The following is a 17,067-nucleotide window of genomic DNA, read 5'->3' as shown; positions in this document are numbered from 1 at the left end:
GCTTGAGGTCACGTGTTCAAAGTCGTACTGCGCTGCGAACCGGGCGAACTCGCGGCTGGCAAACTGAGGTCCGTTATCGCTGCAGACTTGGGCGGGGATTCTATATCTCGCAAATATGGCCTTCATCTTGGCGACGACCGTCTCCGATGAAGTGTCGAGCAGCTCTTCCACCTCTGGAAAATTTGAAAGGGCATCATAAACAGCCAGATACGACTTGCCGCCGTACTGGAACAAGTCAACGCCTACTCTGTGCCATGGAAAGGCTGGTGTCTGTCTCATAATGAGAGGCTCGCTTGGTTGACTGCATGAATATCGCCTACACACACTGCATGCTCGAACCAGATTGGCTATTTCGGCATTGATCTGCGGCCAAAATACAAATCTTCGCGCCCTTGCCTTGCATTTGGCGAGGCCCATGTGGCCTTGATGAATGCGTCGCAGCGTGTCTTTCCTCATGGCTTCCGGAATTACTAGCTTGCTCCCTTTCAGTAGAATTCCTTGAACGACAGAAAGTTCATACTCAAATGGTTTGAGCTCCCCACTGATAGGCATACCGCGACGGAGGCGCTCCATCACCGCATGCAAGTAGGAGTGTTTTTCCGTTTCTTCGGCAAGCCGTTTCATCGTGCTGTCACTGACGAAAGCAGCTACAGTACTCACTGCATGAACCTCGACGTCATTTCCTTCCGGCGTGTCATTCGGGAGGTCAGCTGGGGTCCGCGACAGCATATCGGCAAGAACGAGTGGCTTGCCTGGAACGTATTGCATCACGAAGTCATATTTTAGCAATCTCAGAAAAAACCGTTGTAGTCTGGGTGGCTTTTCAACTATCGTTTTCTGGGCGATTGCGATTAGCGGTCTATGGTCCGTTTCTAAGGTCGTCTTGCGGCCGTAGATAAAGTAATGAAACTTTTCACACCCGAAGGTTCTAGCCAGTGCCTCTTTCTCTATCTGAGAATAGCGCTGTTCAGCTGATGTGAGCGTTCGCGATGCGTATGCCACCGGACGCCAGTTATCGTCATGACGCTGCAGTAGTGCCGAACCTACTCCGCTCATTGACGCATCTGACGTCACTTTGGTTTTCTTGGTTGGGTCGAATATCGCCAGCAGTGGCCCTTTGCAAAGAGCTTCGCAAATTTCTTGCCATTCTTTTGCGTGGTTAGGTGTCCACTCAAATATTTCGTCACGCTTGGTTAAGCTGCGCAATGCTGACGTTTTGTCGGCCAGAAAAGGAATGTATTTTGAAAAAAAAAATTGCCCCCACCTCCCCGAAGGGAATCGTGAGGAAGTGCGAAGGCATTTCTTGCGCCGAGAGTACACGGCGTAGTAATTCTGCCATCGCCTTGAGAGGCGCAGTACCGGCGAGGGGGAGCTGTCAGGCGAGGTGGAGAGGCGCGCGCCGAGGGTGAGTGCAAACCTAACGGGGGGAGAGGCGCGCCAGCTGCAGAGCATGTGACGTCACGGCGCGAGGAGAGGGGGAGCAGACGCAAAGGCGCCAGCGCGCGGTCACGTGGGAGTGGGACGTCACGGCGTGAGGAGCGGTGCGGGAGCCGGCGCGGGCGCGCGCAGCCACGGCGCGGGAGGCGGAGCGCGCGCGGGTCACGTGGGGTGTGACGTCGCTGCGCCGTTGCTACAGACGCTCCTCTCCGCTCCTCGCGCCGTTGCTAGGGGAGAGGAGGAGGAGCGCGGATGACAGCGGATTCAGGGTCGCTTATAAAGTGCATCGCACTTAAAATAGTTTGCGACACCGAGCAAACGCTGCACCCCGAGCTTGTCCGAGGGAACAGACATCTGTCTTACGCTATCCACAAAAGCACGGTTGGGTTTGATTCCGTCACCAGATATGGCATCACCCAGAAATTCAATTTCCTGGGCGCCTACTGTGCATTTTTCGGCGTTAAAGGTTAGGCCCGCCCGTTTTGCTGTTTCGAGCACTGCCCTTAAGCGCTGATCATGCTGCTCGCGTGACTCCCCACAGACCAAAATATCATCGACATAGACGTGAACGCCGGGCAGAGAGTCGAAAATTTCGCACAAGATCTTTTGAAAAACTGCCGATGCGGACGAGATGCCGAACGGCAGCCTCAAAAACCTGTATCTGCCAAAAGGGGTGGCAAAGCAGCAAATCTTTGAAGTTTCATCGCCGAGAGGGATTTGGTGAAACCCGGCCTTAGCGTCAAGGCGAGTGAATACCTTTGCGCCGGACAGCTCTGCTTCTATGTGGTCGCGGCTCGGCATTTCGTAGTGTTCTCTTTTTAGGCACGCATTGATTCTTCTCGGGTCCATGCTTACTCTAAGGCTCCCGTCTTTCTTTTTAACGATAACCAAGGGACTCACCCAGTCTGTTTGTTCGTTTTCTTTGACTATGATGCCGGCTTGTTCCATGCGTCCCAATTCTTTGCGCAGAGGCTCTTTCAACGTCAACGGAACCTTTCGAGCTGCCTGCACCACGGGAATGGCGTCGTCCCGAAGCTTCATTTTATACTGACTTTGCACGCAACCGGTGCCTTTGAAAATGTCGTTGAACTCGCCACCAAGTCCACGTTACGAGCCAGCAAAACCCAGCCGCTCGCTTCCTTGCAGGCCCAGCAACGTCTGTCGGCCCTTTTTGACGATGAAAAAATCTTGAACGCTGCACTGTTCACCAATGGTCACTTCAACGCTGATAACACCAACGTGTTTGATTTCGCACCCGCTGTACGACCGCAGAATTGAACGACTGTGCTTAAGGGGCGGCTTCGGTTGCATCTTCTTGTAGACGGACAAAGGAAGAAGATTCGCCTGGGATCCGGTGTCCACTTTGAGGACTACTTGTACTCCGCTGATGCCCGTCTTCACGATCCAGTCTCGCTGCCTTCCCACGCTGTTGACGCCGATATCAAGGACGTCAAAATCTTCGTCGTCGCTTTTTAGCTCACCGACTTGTTCATTCCTGCGGCAACAGGCAGCGAAGTGGTTTTTCCCCTGACATGCCCTACAAGTTTTGCCATATGCGGGGCAGCGTCGCGGCTTGTGAGGCCGACCACATCTGGAGCACTGGAGTGCGGCACCGTGATACTGTTTTTTCTGCTGCATAGCTCGGTTCACTGGATGCACTTGCATTTCTTTGGTCACCCATGCTTCCTTCTGGATGGCTGCTGCCTCGGATGCCTTGCAGAGTTGTACCGCATTCGCCAACGTAAGTTGGTTGTCACGTAGCAGTTTCGCACGGAGGCTGTCGCTGCTTATGCCAATGACGATTTGGTCGCGAATCATGGAGTTGGTCAAGGTCCCAAAGTTGCAGAACCGCGCTTGCTTCTTCACATCTGGCAAGAAGTGCTCGAAGGTTTCTCCCTCCGACTGTGTTCTTTTCCTGAAGATGTAGCGCTCGTACACTTCATTTCTCAGAGCATCCCAGTAGTCGTCAAACTTCTTCACAACGGCCGCGTAGTTCTGGTTGTTCTCACCTTCTTGGAATGCGAAGTTGTTGTAGATTTCGATGGCCTCCTCCCCGGAAAGGCTCAGCAGCATCGCCGTTTTTGCAGCATCCGATAAGGGCTTGTCATGCGGCTGCACCACTGTGAGGTATAGCTCCAGTTTCTGCTTGAAAAGCTGCCAGTTCTTGCTTGTATCGCCGGTCGTGCGCAGTCGGTCTGGTGGCTTCAGAAGTTCCATTTCGTCTGGTAGCCGCTTCTGACACCATGTATCGTCTCGCGGCGATGAACGACGAACGAGACAAGGCAGCCTTCTGGAACGCGATGCAAATCGGTTTATTCAGCCGTAGATTATATGCTTATATAGCGTGGGTTGGGGGAAAGGGGAAAGCAGAAAGGGCACGCCTCGTTCCTAGCAAACATAAGGCGCGCATTCGCATCTATCTTATCGCACCGATACACCTGAATGGCCGCCGAAATGCATGATCTCGGAGCGGTGATTGAGATGTGGGTTGGCCGCGACCACGAAGCAAGAGTCGCGACTGAGACATTGCGCCTCGTACGGAGTGACGTGACGCCCAATACTTTCCGTAATTGTTTCCGAAGCGCGGGACTCGCGACGGAACCCGCCCTGTCAGCGAGTCCGGACCAAGACAGCAGCATCGGTGAACTGCGGGAAGAGCTCGCCAGCGTTCCCGATGATGTCGCGAGTGAAATCCGTCCGACGCTTATAATGAAGCGCTTTCGGCGGTCGATGTGCTCCGCCAATGCTTCTTAGATTTTTGAGGACGCGGACTCGAAATGGTGCAAACAATGTTTCGTGTAGAGAATGATGCTATGCTAGTTGAAGACGTCAAAATTAAAGTGAAAATAAAAATCACCGCTTTTTTTTTTTGCAACGTGGGCAGTTAAGGCGGAAAGTAGCTTTATTACTTGCAATAAATGGATTATTTTGGTATGGTAATGACTACTGTACTGTGTTCGCTTCTGCATACGCTGATGGCGGAGTTTGTGAAATGGGGGAAGGTGGGGGGGGCTCTCGCGGATTGCGAACTCGCCACAATAAGTTCGTTATAAGAGGGTTCGGCTATATCGAACTATTGGATATATCGAACTAATCGCGGTGCATATTGCAGTTCGCCATAAACGGGTTTGACTGTATAGGTCGCCACGCTCCTGCGCAGGCTTAGTAGTCATAGTCGGTGGCCTGGCCACACCCCCCTGGCTCACTCCTCGAAAATCACGTCCTCCTTCGGCCTCCTGGTTCCTTGCCTCTCCTCCCTCTTCCTCAGACTTCTCCCTTATATACATTCCGAGCTCCATTGCGGCACTCGGATTGGCTCTCTCTCTCGCCTTTGCCAAATGTTTTTCATGAGAAACATCATCATTAGCCTGGTTGTGTCTACCGCAGGCCGAAAGCCTCTCCCAAAGGTTTCAGACACGTCTGTCGAGTGCTTTCTGAGAAACAAAGGAAGCTTACTTACCGAAAGCAGCCCCCCTCATGCTAATTCTGCATCATAACGACCATATTGGGTCGTTATGCTCTTGGGCTCCACCGCGTCACTCACGGTCTGGTTTCCCATTTCACTTCTATATTTGGTCATAATGCCGTGGGGCTGCTTCGCAGTGCGCGGGGATTCGTCCGCTCTTGGCGCGCAATTCAAATTTCCGTTCTCCGTTATCTTTTGAGCCTCCCATCTCAGGGGATTGCTCTTGATACATGACGCCTACATCTGCTCCTTAGGCACTAACATCTCCCTTACCACCGTGTCAAGCCTTGTAATTCACCCTGACGGTGAACGTCCAGCTACGCCTATCCCCCACTGTTTGCGGGAAGCTAGTGAGAAAGGCGTCAGAGAATAAAGAAACCGGCCAGCATTTGAACAGCCATCTTAATAAACATTCATTCATTCATTGGAACCGAAAAATTCTCGCATGAATAACAAAATTAGCCGTAGATTCTTCTCACCTAAGAACTGAATAAACCGTTCAACTGCGACATTTTAACGAACATGGAAGTGGGACTGACCTCTTCTGACCAACTTCGAAGAAAAAACTGATTTAATATTACTAGAGACTCAGACTTTCATGTTCTTCTGCCTTAGAAATGTTTGGCTGCTACACACTGTGGAGATGGTTGACCCGCGAAGCTGAAAAGGGGTGGTCAGAATGTTTATCTCAAGGGCTATCACGCGAGTATATAAAAGTGGTTACGTCCTTTGCTAATCAACTCATTAATCAGCAACCTCCAGGTAAAGAGGCCTCTGAAACTACCATTTTTGCGACGTCTGCTCTCGTTGTTGCGGACTGTTACGACTCAGCTCGCCGCAATACTCCTCGGCTGTGCGGCGACGCCTCCACTACGTGCGCCTTTCAAGCAGGCCGCCTTTGTAGGTGACTCACGCTTGCAGCCGACAATTCAAACAAGCTGTGACAGGCCTGAATCAGGCCTCGCTATCGGCGCGATCAAACTTCGATGGCGGCCGACGCAACACGCGGAGACTTCTCCCAAGGACGCAGAAACTGTAGCGGAGACCTCCTCTCTCCCCTCTCTCGGACTCAGCGCGCACCGCTACTACCGACTGTTCCCGAACTCTGGAAAGAGTGTTGTGTATGTCTCTGCCTTAGTGTCGGATGCACAATCTAGACGGAACGCTTGTTTCAACCGTTGGCGCTTCGGGTATAAATAAGACCCCTCCAAGCGCTGTAGTTCATTCCTGTTTGAGCAGTGAATCAATGCTGTCACTCTGCTCGAGTCCTGTACTGTAACCTCGCCCGTCGGGGCATTGCTCTTTGGCTTCGGCTCATCTCTCGCTATAAAGTAAACAGTTACGTTTGCCTACGGCTTCTGGACTTCTTAACGGCTGCAACATTGGCTGGCTGCTCGCTTCAAACCACACTACCCCACGCATGTCGCAGGCCACGGAGCTCGGCTCGAGTCGGCCTTCCCGGATGCAACAGGGCCCAGTTTGCCCTATGTTGTAGCGGCGAAAGCATGGTTTTTGGCATCGTCATTTCAATCACTCCTGACAGCTCCGCAAATAAGCACCTCGTGGGCGCCAGCTGGATCTTGGAAGACACCCTTTATAAACAAGATAAATTTTAATACGTATTGACATCTGTACCACTAAATGACTATTGGCCGCCGAAATCGAGAAAATCGGCATCAAGCGACCGATAACACAAGGACTCAGGTGCCCACTCGGCTATCTCTACAGCAAGCGTTAGTCCGCAAGGTGTCGCGCCGATAGTTTTCGCACTGCTCGCTTGGTCCGTTTTATTTTGGGGTCACCTGTGCGCACTTAGACATACTATACAGCGTAACAAACACGATACGAAGGGCAAAACAAAGGAAGGATTGTGTGGATTTGTAGGCTAGGAACGCTGGGAATCGGATAAGACTCACGTGCTAGGCCGAGTTATAAAAACTTCTATGCAAGCGATCGACAAAAGATTGTTACGATTGAGCGCGCCGATACCTTGTGAGCGCGTAATAGAAGTTCGGTGCACTAGGGTGAAGCTCTCTGCGTTGTGGTGAAGCGAACTCATTTCGCGCAGCAAAGAAGTCTCTACAAGCCAGAGACTGGCTGGCGCGCCTCGGCAACACCACCTAAATTTTTGGCCTCGGCCGCCGACGAGTCACGGACGGCGGCTTGGCAGGGGCTGGAACCGGCGTTATCCAGTCCTAATGGCGTCGTGTTCGGGACCGTCTCGGCAAACGTCGCAAAGAAGGATCCGCTGGAATCTTTCTTTGCACCTTTTCCCCACCGCAGCTTGCACATGCTCCAATCATGACACCCGTAGTAAGGGTTTGGTACATTTTACTTTTTCGTGCCGTGCGCAATCTTCTTTTGCCAGTTAGAACTCTGATTATAAATTTTTGCCTTTAGGGCAACCGAGTCAGTTCGCTCCGGCCTCTTGTATGCAGCGTTCCTCCGCCGTGTCATACAAGCCCGCCATGGTGCTGTTCGTGTATTGTCGCTGTTCTTTTCTCGCCATGCATTTAACAAGTAATGTGCTTCTCTCGGCTCTTCGTTGTTCTAAAAGAAGGCAGCTTTTCTGCTCACCTCTCATTCATTGTACCACCATGACATCGATAAAGGTCGGTTTTAGGTCGGTTCTTCGCAAATGTAACAGGCTACACGAGACGACAGAATCACTGTAAGCTGATAGAGAATTAAGACATTTTACCACAAAATGTCTGAAGGTTTTAAAGGTACCACGAGCCTGTAAATCCGTCAAGCTGACTGTAACCGGCAAAAATTGCATTGATGAATTGCGGACCCTTCAGCTTATAGATGTACTTTGCGCAAGTAATTATTTATAGCAAAAGTGGCACCCTAAAATTTTGTCGGCAGAAAATCCAGAGTCTCTATGGCGGAAATGTTACAAAATGATAGATTGCATTCACTTCAGTGTTGTACAAAACGGCGTTCCAAGGAACGGCGTTCCTGGAACCAGTTCCTTTTGGGAGGAACGGATGAACGCCACCGTTCCATCGAGAGTGGGTGGAACTATAACGGTAACTCGTTACGTTTACGAAGGAACGGCAGAGGGAACGGCGTTCCTTCTGGTAACGTTCCATCGCTAGGATTTCGCTGTTTTTGATGTCAAGGCTTTAGGAAACTGATGCTAGTACAAAAATCCACAGGCCGGCCGATACTGTGTTTATCTTCCTTTAAGCTGCCCCATTTGCCTGTCCTTCCGCCGAAAGTGCTTCCGCGAAGGTCAAAGACAGAAGAATAACCACGCAGCGGGGCGCAGCCAGTCGGGCAGGCTGCACCCGGTGCGCATTGGCTTGTAGCCACATCGGCTGCAGATGCGCATGAGACCGGTGTATCGGTGCCCTTTTGATTCGTCTTCTGCCGCGGCCTCTTCTTTTGTGCATAACATCATCATCATCATCACCCCCACCACCAGCCTATCTACGCCCACTGCAGGGCAAAGGTATCTCCCATCAATCTCCAATTACCCCGGTCCTGTGCTAACTGCGACCAATTTACCCCGCAAACTTCTTGATCTCATCTGCCCATCTAACTTTCTGCCGCCCCTTGCAACACTTGCCTTCTCTTGGGATCCACTCTGTTACCCTTAATGACCAACGGTTATCTTGCCTTCGCATTACATGCCTTGCCCACGTCCATTTCTTCTTCTTAATTTCTACTAATATGTCTTTAACACCAGTTTGCTCCCTGACCCACTGCGCTCTCTTCTTGTCTCTTAACCATGCACTTATCATCTTCTGTTCCATTGCTCACTCAGCCGTCCTCAATTTAAGTTGAACCCTCTTAGTGATCCTCCAAGTTTCTGCCCCGTAGGCGAGTGCCGGTAAGATGCAGCTGTCATACAGGTTCTTCTTTAGGGACAATGGTAGGCTGCCATTCATTATCTGAGAATGCCTGCCGAATGCACTCCACCCCATTCCTATCCTTTTAATTATCTCTGCCTCATGGTTGGCATCCGGGGTCACAACTTGGCCTAAGTAGATATATTCGCTTACCACTTCTACTGCCTCGCCAACTATCTCAAATCGCTGTGCTGTACCGAGGTTATTGATCATTACTTTAGTTTTCTGCATATTAATTTTCAGGCCCATGGTTCTACTCTGTTTGTCCAGTGCGGTAAGCATGCTTCGTGCATAACAGTGGAACGCTAAATCCGAGCAGGACAAGACGCGACTGTACCGTGTTCATCGTACACATGTTATCTACACTACAGGCAGCCGTGCGAGCAGAAGGGGCCGTACGAGCCTTCTCTGCTGTCTGTCAATCGACATCATGGTCGCCGGCGTTACGCTCACCGCGTCTAAAAACAAGGCGACAAGTTCTGAGCCTCAGATTCTCGAAATATTGCCGCTGTCGCCCAAAGCGATGCGAGAGCTATCTGATCTCATGCGAAACAGCAACTACCCCTGAGAGCTGAAAGCCGAATCTGAGCTCGGACGTTCTACTACCCTACGGCACAGCCATGGCGCTCGAACGCGGTGCCGTAAACTTTCTCACTGACCAAGCGGACCATCAGTTTCGTGATGTGCCCCCTGCCAGGTTTGCTTTGGCGATCGGTTTTGGAATTTTTCTGGGAATCAATTGCGCCACCTTTCCTTCGCATCATAGCAGTGCGACGACTATGGTGTATTGTTAAGGACCAGTTCCGACCAGTGACTGAGCCGGGCACCGATAGCGAGCCGAGTACTGTATTCTCACGTAGGGTTACCAACCATCCCGTTTTTTGCGGAACTGTCCCGATTTTTCACACAACGTCCCGAGTCCCGCGCCGTCGCTGTCGGGATAGCTACGCGTCCCGGATTTGTTTCGGACCACCCAGTTAGGAGCTTTTTTTTCGATCCAAAGCACGCTCAACAATTAAGGCGCGTCAGGCTCCGCAACACAAAGTTAGCGCGAACTTGTCCAGGCAGAGCTTCAGGTAATGCTTAACTTCCACGTGAAGTGCCATAACATTTACAAGTACATTCTCCAGTAAGAGCAATTGTTGCGAGCAACATGTAGCCAGATGAAGTACCACTTCAAAAGGCCGCAACCTTAAAGAAACAATAAATTTGTCACGAAGATACCGCCACAAAGAAAACTGATTTCGTTGCCTCCATATACGTTAGAGCAAGCTACCTCCCCCCTACACCCTTCCCTACGTCCTTCATTGAAGAGTTGGTAACCCTACGCTAATTGCTGCTGCCGTGCGCAGAGTTCCTCCGATCCAACAACGAGAAGCCGGAGGCCAAATTTAAAAGCTGTCGCATAAAGTTACAGCAAGCAAGGCTGCGGCAAAAAGGCGAGCACGAAATCACAATCCCGCAGAGTAACACTCTGCTATTGACGCTTTGGCTCAGATGCTCGCGAGTGCCAGAATTTAAGGAGCAATCAAGAACGGTCAAACTTATGCGCACAGTACCACAGAGTGTTTCTGCGGGCACCAAACAAAATATACACAAAACAACCACTGTACATCGTGAGTGCGCATTGCATGCTAGCACATGCCTATGAGCGCATACGGAGGCAGGCTCCTGAGCCTGATGGACTGAAAAAACTTATCCTCAAGTACAACATGGCAGCACCCTCAAGAGCCTTGGTGGTACGGCTCTTCAACATTGCCAACGAAGTGTTGACGAAAAAACCGGGTTCGTCTGTCCGACACCAACATTGTGCTGAGTTAAAACGAAAGACTCTACTAAGTTGCGAATACGTATTCTGCACATTCTTTACCGACACCAAGAAAGCATACGCAAGCTATCGGAAGGGGATCGTCTCCTCCGCGGCAGCAACTATACTCGAGAAACATCCCACAACACCGGGACGAGTCACCGAGCTCGTGTGGGTCTCACTCGCTCGTGGACGTCACCTCGTGGACGTCGTGGACGCTCGTGTGGGTCTCACTCGCTCGTGGACGTCACCACCGACCATTATGCCCGTGAACTAGCCCTCCGGGCCGAGGAAGAGCAACCGCACCCCGTCACGAGTTATAAGGAGATCGTCCGCCTATACAAAGAAAGTAGAACGAGGCTTCCGAAGCCGCACAACTAAGCAGACGGCAGCAGGCGATATTGCGCCGCTTACAGGCAGGGTCGCTCGCACACCCGGCGCTTCTGCAGAAAATGTACCCTGCAGAACAGGACAACACATGTCCGTTCTGCCGGGGAGACGGCACTCTCGCGCACATTATTGGGGAGTGCAAAAAACTCAAGACACCCCCCTACACCCTTCCCCCCTCCCCCAATTCTAACCCGCTCGAGCGATGGGAGACTTTACTGTCCAGCTCTGACCTCGCCATTCAGCAACAGCTGGTGGCTCGAGGATAATTACTGGACACATATCTGGGTCCCGCGAATAGGGAACCACCCCATCTGGTGTCTGCGCGCACCATTCTTTATTTGAAGCTCAGTAAAATTTGTTCACTCACTCACTTCACCCTAACTGTAATAAACGCATATGTACTGTTCCGTTCGATGCGGTTTCTTGTGCAAGACATTTATGCTCGTGCAGGTGAGTAACTTTATTTTTGCATATCTGAAGCGCAGTATCCTGACTGCGCATTTGAAGACCCAAGTAGAAAGCGTCGTATGTGTTGCACTTGTAATAGATGAGCGCCACACTTTCAGGTAAACATGCCTGGAATATGTTCGGTGCTCCCTGAAAAAATTCGTCTTGGAGTGTTTCGTCGAATTCATTTTATCTCCAGATATTCTGCTGCCGGCGGTGTTCATATTCGTATAATATACGTAGTTCGATGTGAGCGTTAAATTGATTCACTTCGTTTCGCCTTAGGGTTGTCCGACACTGGATTTTAATTTGAAAACTCAAATGCAACGTTAATTAACGACACGTTACAATGTACGAAGTGTAACTGGAACGCGTTCCTTTCTGAATATAGGAACTTGTAACGCGAACTCGTTTCAAAAATGTGAAGGAACGAGGAACGAGCTTTGGTTCCGATTTTAGAGGAACGTGTACAACACTTATTCTCTTGATATACAGGGTAATTGAGAAACCCAAAAGAATGTTGAAAACCTGACCATGGCCTGCCGCGGTGGCTCAGTAACCATGGCGTTGTGCCGCGTCTGCCGCTTTTCTCTGGAAGTGAAAGCGAGAACACCAGTGGGTTCCAAAATTTCGGTGCACGTTAAAGATTCCAAGATGGTCAAAATTAATCCTGAGCCTTCACCTACGGTGCGCGTCATCGCCTGTGTAGCGTCGGCGCGTTAAACCCCAAAATCAATCAAGCAAAAACCTGAGCATACTTGGCTAAAAATGAAAACAGACCAGTGAGCACGTGATGGATACAGGTGCGCCACACTAAGAAATCAAGGGAGTAGTTGAAGAGTCCAGCAGTCATTGTACTCTTGTAAGCGTTGGCGGACTCCCCTCGAAAAATGCGGGGAGTTGGATGCAATGTTCGCTCCCCATGAGGAGGAGAGCAAAACTGACCGCGTACTCTTCTCGTACGCGGCGGAGTGCAGCCCCAGTTCTGCTCCCGCACCAGTGAAGAGTAAACCTGCGCATCGTCTCCCATCTCCAGTACGAAGGGTAAAACTGCAATTTCATTCTTGTCCACTGCAGGAGTAAGCATGGAGATGTACTCCTACCATCTACGCACACCAACTCATCAGCGATGTTTTATTTGCATACGAATATATTGTATAAAGCAGTTCTGTAAAAAGCGCCCGATCACTTCTGCCGCGCATTCTAAACGTGCAAGGATATGAATTCTTGCAACGATTGCTCGCAGCGTTCAGTGGCGGCAGGCGGCAAACCGAAGGAGCCAATCTACGGGCCGCTGCAGACGGCCGCTTTGGAGGAGTTTGATAGACGTACGCTTGTCTCACGCCTCGTCGATCTAAAAAAACATATTGTAAATCAGAGATCGATTGAGGAAAATGGTGTTGCAAGAAGTGAAGTGCGCGCTCTTCTAATAGCTCAAGCCGCAAGCACATCACGGACCCGACCCAACTACCGTGGCTTCTGTTGCTGAGATAGGCATGTACATACGATAGCTTTTATTGGGTTAAATAAAGGAAATCCGGCTACATAACTGGTATTAACAGCAATATGGGGCCTGCAAGATCAGCGTGTGAGGAACAGGCTATATCACTGCGAGGGCATCTCAAATACACTGTCTACGGTGAAAACGGCCTACTGTAAAATCTGCATGGAGGAATGAAAATCTGTCTCGTTGGCTGACGAGCGACGATAAAAGCGTACACACCGATCGGTTGCTCGAACTCAAGCGCCTATATTAAGCGAAGAGAAATGTTGAAACCCCCCTGGTCCCCGATGGTGCGGCGGCGCAGGCGTGGAACACGATACGTAACGCGTCATACGTCCGCCGTGTCAGGTAACGCGAACCGCGCGAGCAAGCGTGAGAAAGGCACCTTCAGCGAGCCGTGAAGCGCGCGTCCACTTCAAACACCTACACAGGCGGTGAAACAGCCAAGACCAGGCGGGCGACTCACTGACCGCGCCAGACCGTAATGTGCCGCCAGCGTAAAATACAGGGCTGCGCTTTGTAAACAATGTGCTACGAACGAAGTGGGCTTTCAAGCAGACGCTTCGCGCAACAAGGGAAGTTGGACCTGCCCTTTTCGTCATACTTGCTTCGACGCAGTACGATGCGTGTTGGCTGACTGCTGCACGCCTGTGCGTCAGCGCGACATCATGAACACGCGAGCAAATCGTATATTGGTCCATTCGTGCGTGCGTGCGTGGAACTAGTTTTTCTTTCGGACGAACATCACAGCGGCGGCAGCGCCGAGGCCGATTCCGGAACTATGTCCACTGTGTAGCGATGCGCACGCGAAGTTTGCCGGGCGAGCACAGCGCCAGCCGCGGCAGACCCGCGCAACTCTGGGTCGGCCCCGCCGCGCACACCGCCTTCAGCCCCGGGGCGGCGGGGCACCCCGGTGTGCGCGGCGGGGCCCGGCACCGCCGCGCACGCCCGGGGAACGCAACTTTGCAAAAACGCTTGTCATAAGATTATTTGCGTGTATATCCTCTACATAGTGCAAAGAAGTCATGCAGAAATTTATTATATTAGGGGGAAGCCTCCAAATAAAACGGGGCGCCGATAAAATGATGTCGCCTTTCTGCAGAGCCGTAGGTTTACGCAACTCCATGGGAAGCGTGTGTTCAATGTTTTGCGTTCTCCCGCGGATTCTTCTTCTCACTTTTTTCCGCAGGTACGAAGTGTGGTTACTGAATCTTCTGAAGTCCACTTTAAGCGAGCGGATTACATGCTGCCGTGGTGTACGAGCAGCTTGTTAGTAGGCTGGTTAGCAGGTGGTAAATACAGATAAGTGCGCATTAAATTTGGTAACAAACAGGGCCCCCAACACAGTTATAGCAGTGTAGGTTATCACCCAGCGGTTATACTCTGCTTCATCTAACATTTCACGTGCTTATATCGCCGTATTAAATACATATAAACACATATGGGGCGGACACTTTTAGGTGTTAACGTTCCCAAATGTTTCGCAAGCTATTGGATAGCATAAAATCACCGCCTCTTCTTGCAAAACAAACAATGAAATTGTTGTCTAAGGCACTGAAAATCAAAGAAAAATAAAGATAAGGCATTCCGCAATAAAGGTTGGAAATATATGAACGCAGGACAAAATTTTCGCGCTCGGGAAGGAAGAGGAGGAAATGTATTTATCCCACCCGTTGTGGTTGCGGTTAACTCCGGACCAGTGAGGGGTGTCCTCAGAGAGCTAAATTTTTCTTTCTTGACTATTGTTGCAAAGATGTTCAAGTTTGTAATAGCGGTACCATTTCTTTCTAACAGAGGTGTCTTGCCGGACCCGTTGGCGTGGAGGGAAAAAATACCCGAATAAGAATATTCCGCAATGTATTACGCCTATTAAATGTTCTGCCTACCCCCCCCCCCTCCTCTTCCGCCCAATGGAATTTCTTGTGATAGCCTTCTCGTGAAGAGTTTCTTTTTTTGGCGTTTTTTTTTTTATACAGCCGGCGTACTCGGCTACACCTGGAAGCCCAAATGTTTCTCGGCTGAGCGGGCGCTTATTAGCGGCAGAACTTTCGCTATACACCAGCAAATGTGAATTTCATACAGTTACGTGTATGGATTTTAGAAGGACTGTTTGTTGGGCGAGTTCTCAGAAGGAGTAAACTGCGCTAAGGAAGACGCTATACAGAGAGAGAGGTACATCACACAAAGACTCTGCGCCTGTCTTTGTGTACCTCTCTCTGTGTAGCGTCTTCCTTGGCGCAGTTTACCCCTTCTGAGTACATGCATGGAGCATCACATTCAGATCAAAGACCCGTATGTAACACCCATGCGGCCCAGTTAGTCGTTCTGCAGTCTCAAATGCACTCACATGGTTGGAATACCCTGAGCGGAAACATCGTGCAACATCTGATATATTTTCAGACAAAGCCTCCTCTTTTGGGGATTGCACGATATAAATTACGTTTTCTTTTCAAGCGAAACATGCTGATCTTGAGAAAGTTTTGCCCGCTGGCAGGCTGTAGCGTTTCTCTGATGGACATCACGCCTATGCGGCCTTTATATATGCCTTCCCACACGCGAGTTAAACCGAATAAATCCTCCTTCATTCACCTGCGCGATGTGGCAGGATTACGCTTCAATCTTTTACTTTGTTTTAAACCCAAAAGGGGCAACTAATATGCTGCAGCCACGCTGCAAAATGAGGTTCGATCCCCAGCCAGGAACGTAACGGCTTGCGGGGACCGACCAGTGCTGCGCATATCTGCCGAAGGGGGCGCTGGGTGTCGCGGGCTCCGTGTCGCCCTCTGGGCGCTGTCCGGCGCCTATTGGCCGGACTGTATTCGCGGCCGTCGCTGGCCTCGCGCCTTAAGCTTGGGATCTTTCGCTGCTATGACGACTTTGGATTTATCTACCGGACGAAGAAACGCTGGCGGGAAGTCGAGGTAAGCCATTAGTTAACCTGGTATTCGTGTCTTGTGTATTTACCGCGGAAGCGGTTAGCCCTAACATTTTCGTGACTCATTTTGACCGTTGCTTAGATTTGAAGGGCGGCTTTTGTACCCGTGTGAAAACAGCGTCGATTCTTGCACCATTTCAATATCTTGGATTCGTGAAGTGTTGGTATCCTAGCCGAATGTATTCGCAGGTAAGAAGCACGGTTGTGCGAGTAGTCGCAGCGCTACCCTGCACTCTTGGCTCGGCGGCTAGGGTTTGAGTGGCTGCCGTGCAGTAGCTGTGGCTACCTGCATGGCTCCAAAGAATTGCGTACTATAGGCTGAATGATAGGAGCGCGTGTAGCGCGTGGCAGTCACTAAAATTACAATAATTTTAGTGACCACCGCGCGTACAGCAGCAGACTGAAATGCTGTCCAGACATGTTTTTTGCGTTTTCATTGAGGGCAGGATGGACGGAAACGGGACTTTTCGGGGCGTACGCCCCGCACTGTTAAGGGGTAACTACATGCGTCTGTGATGAGCGACGCGAGAAACCTCACGCAATGGGTACAGCAAACAGGTATTGTGGGCGACACAGACACGCGAAAAATTACACAGGCCGCTGTCGGGGGCGACTGCGGCAGGCGACGGGCCGTTGCCGTCGCGGGCTTATTCCCGACCAGAAGCAGCCCACAAGCGAGCGGCATCTACGACCGCGAAGCGCATTGGCAGCAATGCATTACTTTTTTTCGTTTGTCGCTGTCGCCCGCACAGTTTGTTATACCAACGCCTCCTAAAAGTTTTTTTAGGAGGCGTTGGTTATACCCATTGCATTACTTTTTCGCGTCGGTTATCGCCGTCGCTGCATGTGGTTACCCCTTTAATGTTTGAGCGTTCTAATCGTTCAATAACGAGTCTATTGGTGCTCATCAAATATTGCGATCTGCAGCGTGTATGCAACGAAGCGTACTCGAGAATGAAGAAAACAGTAGCTATATGACCCATTAGCAACTTTTCCACGCTGGACTTGTGAACGTATAATGGACCGTACGTTGCAGTCGGCTGAGGACAAAATCCAATGCAAATTAATCAGGGATTATAACCTTACAAAAAGAGTTATGTTTCCTTAAATTTTGTGCAATGTTTTTATACCGGGAACGATAGCGGGGTAAAGAATAGAAGCGGCGGACACGTAAGCACTAATGGGTTTGGGGCGCAGTGCGTAGGCAGAGAGCTATAGGGCGCG

The sequence above is a fragment of the Haemaphysalis longicornis genome, unplaced genomic scaffold, assembly GCF_048455015.1.
Source record: "Haemaphysalis longicornis isolate Haplotype H1 unplaced genomic scaffold, Haemaphysalis longicornis Haplotype H1 scaffold_319, whole genome shotgun sequence".
Taxonomy (NCBI): Eukaryota; Metazoa; Arthropoda; class Arachnida; order Ixodida; family Ixodidae; genus Haemaphysalis; species Haemaphysalis longicornis.
The sequence above is the reverse complement of the archived record's forward strand: the minus strand, read 5'-3'. Positions refer to the sequence as shown.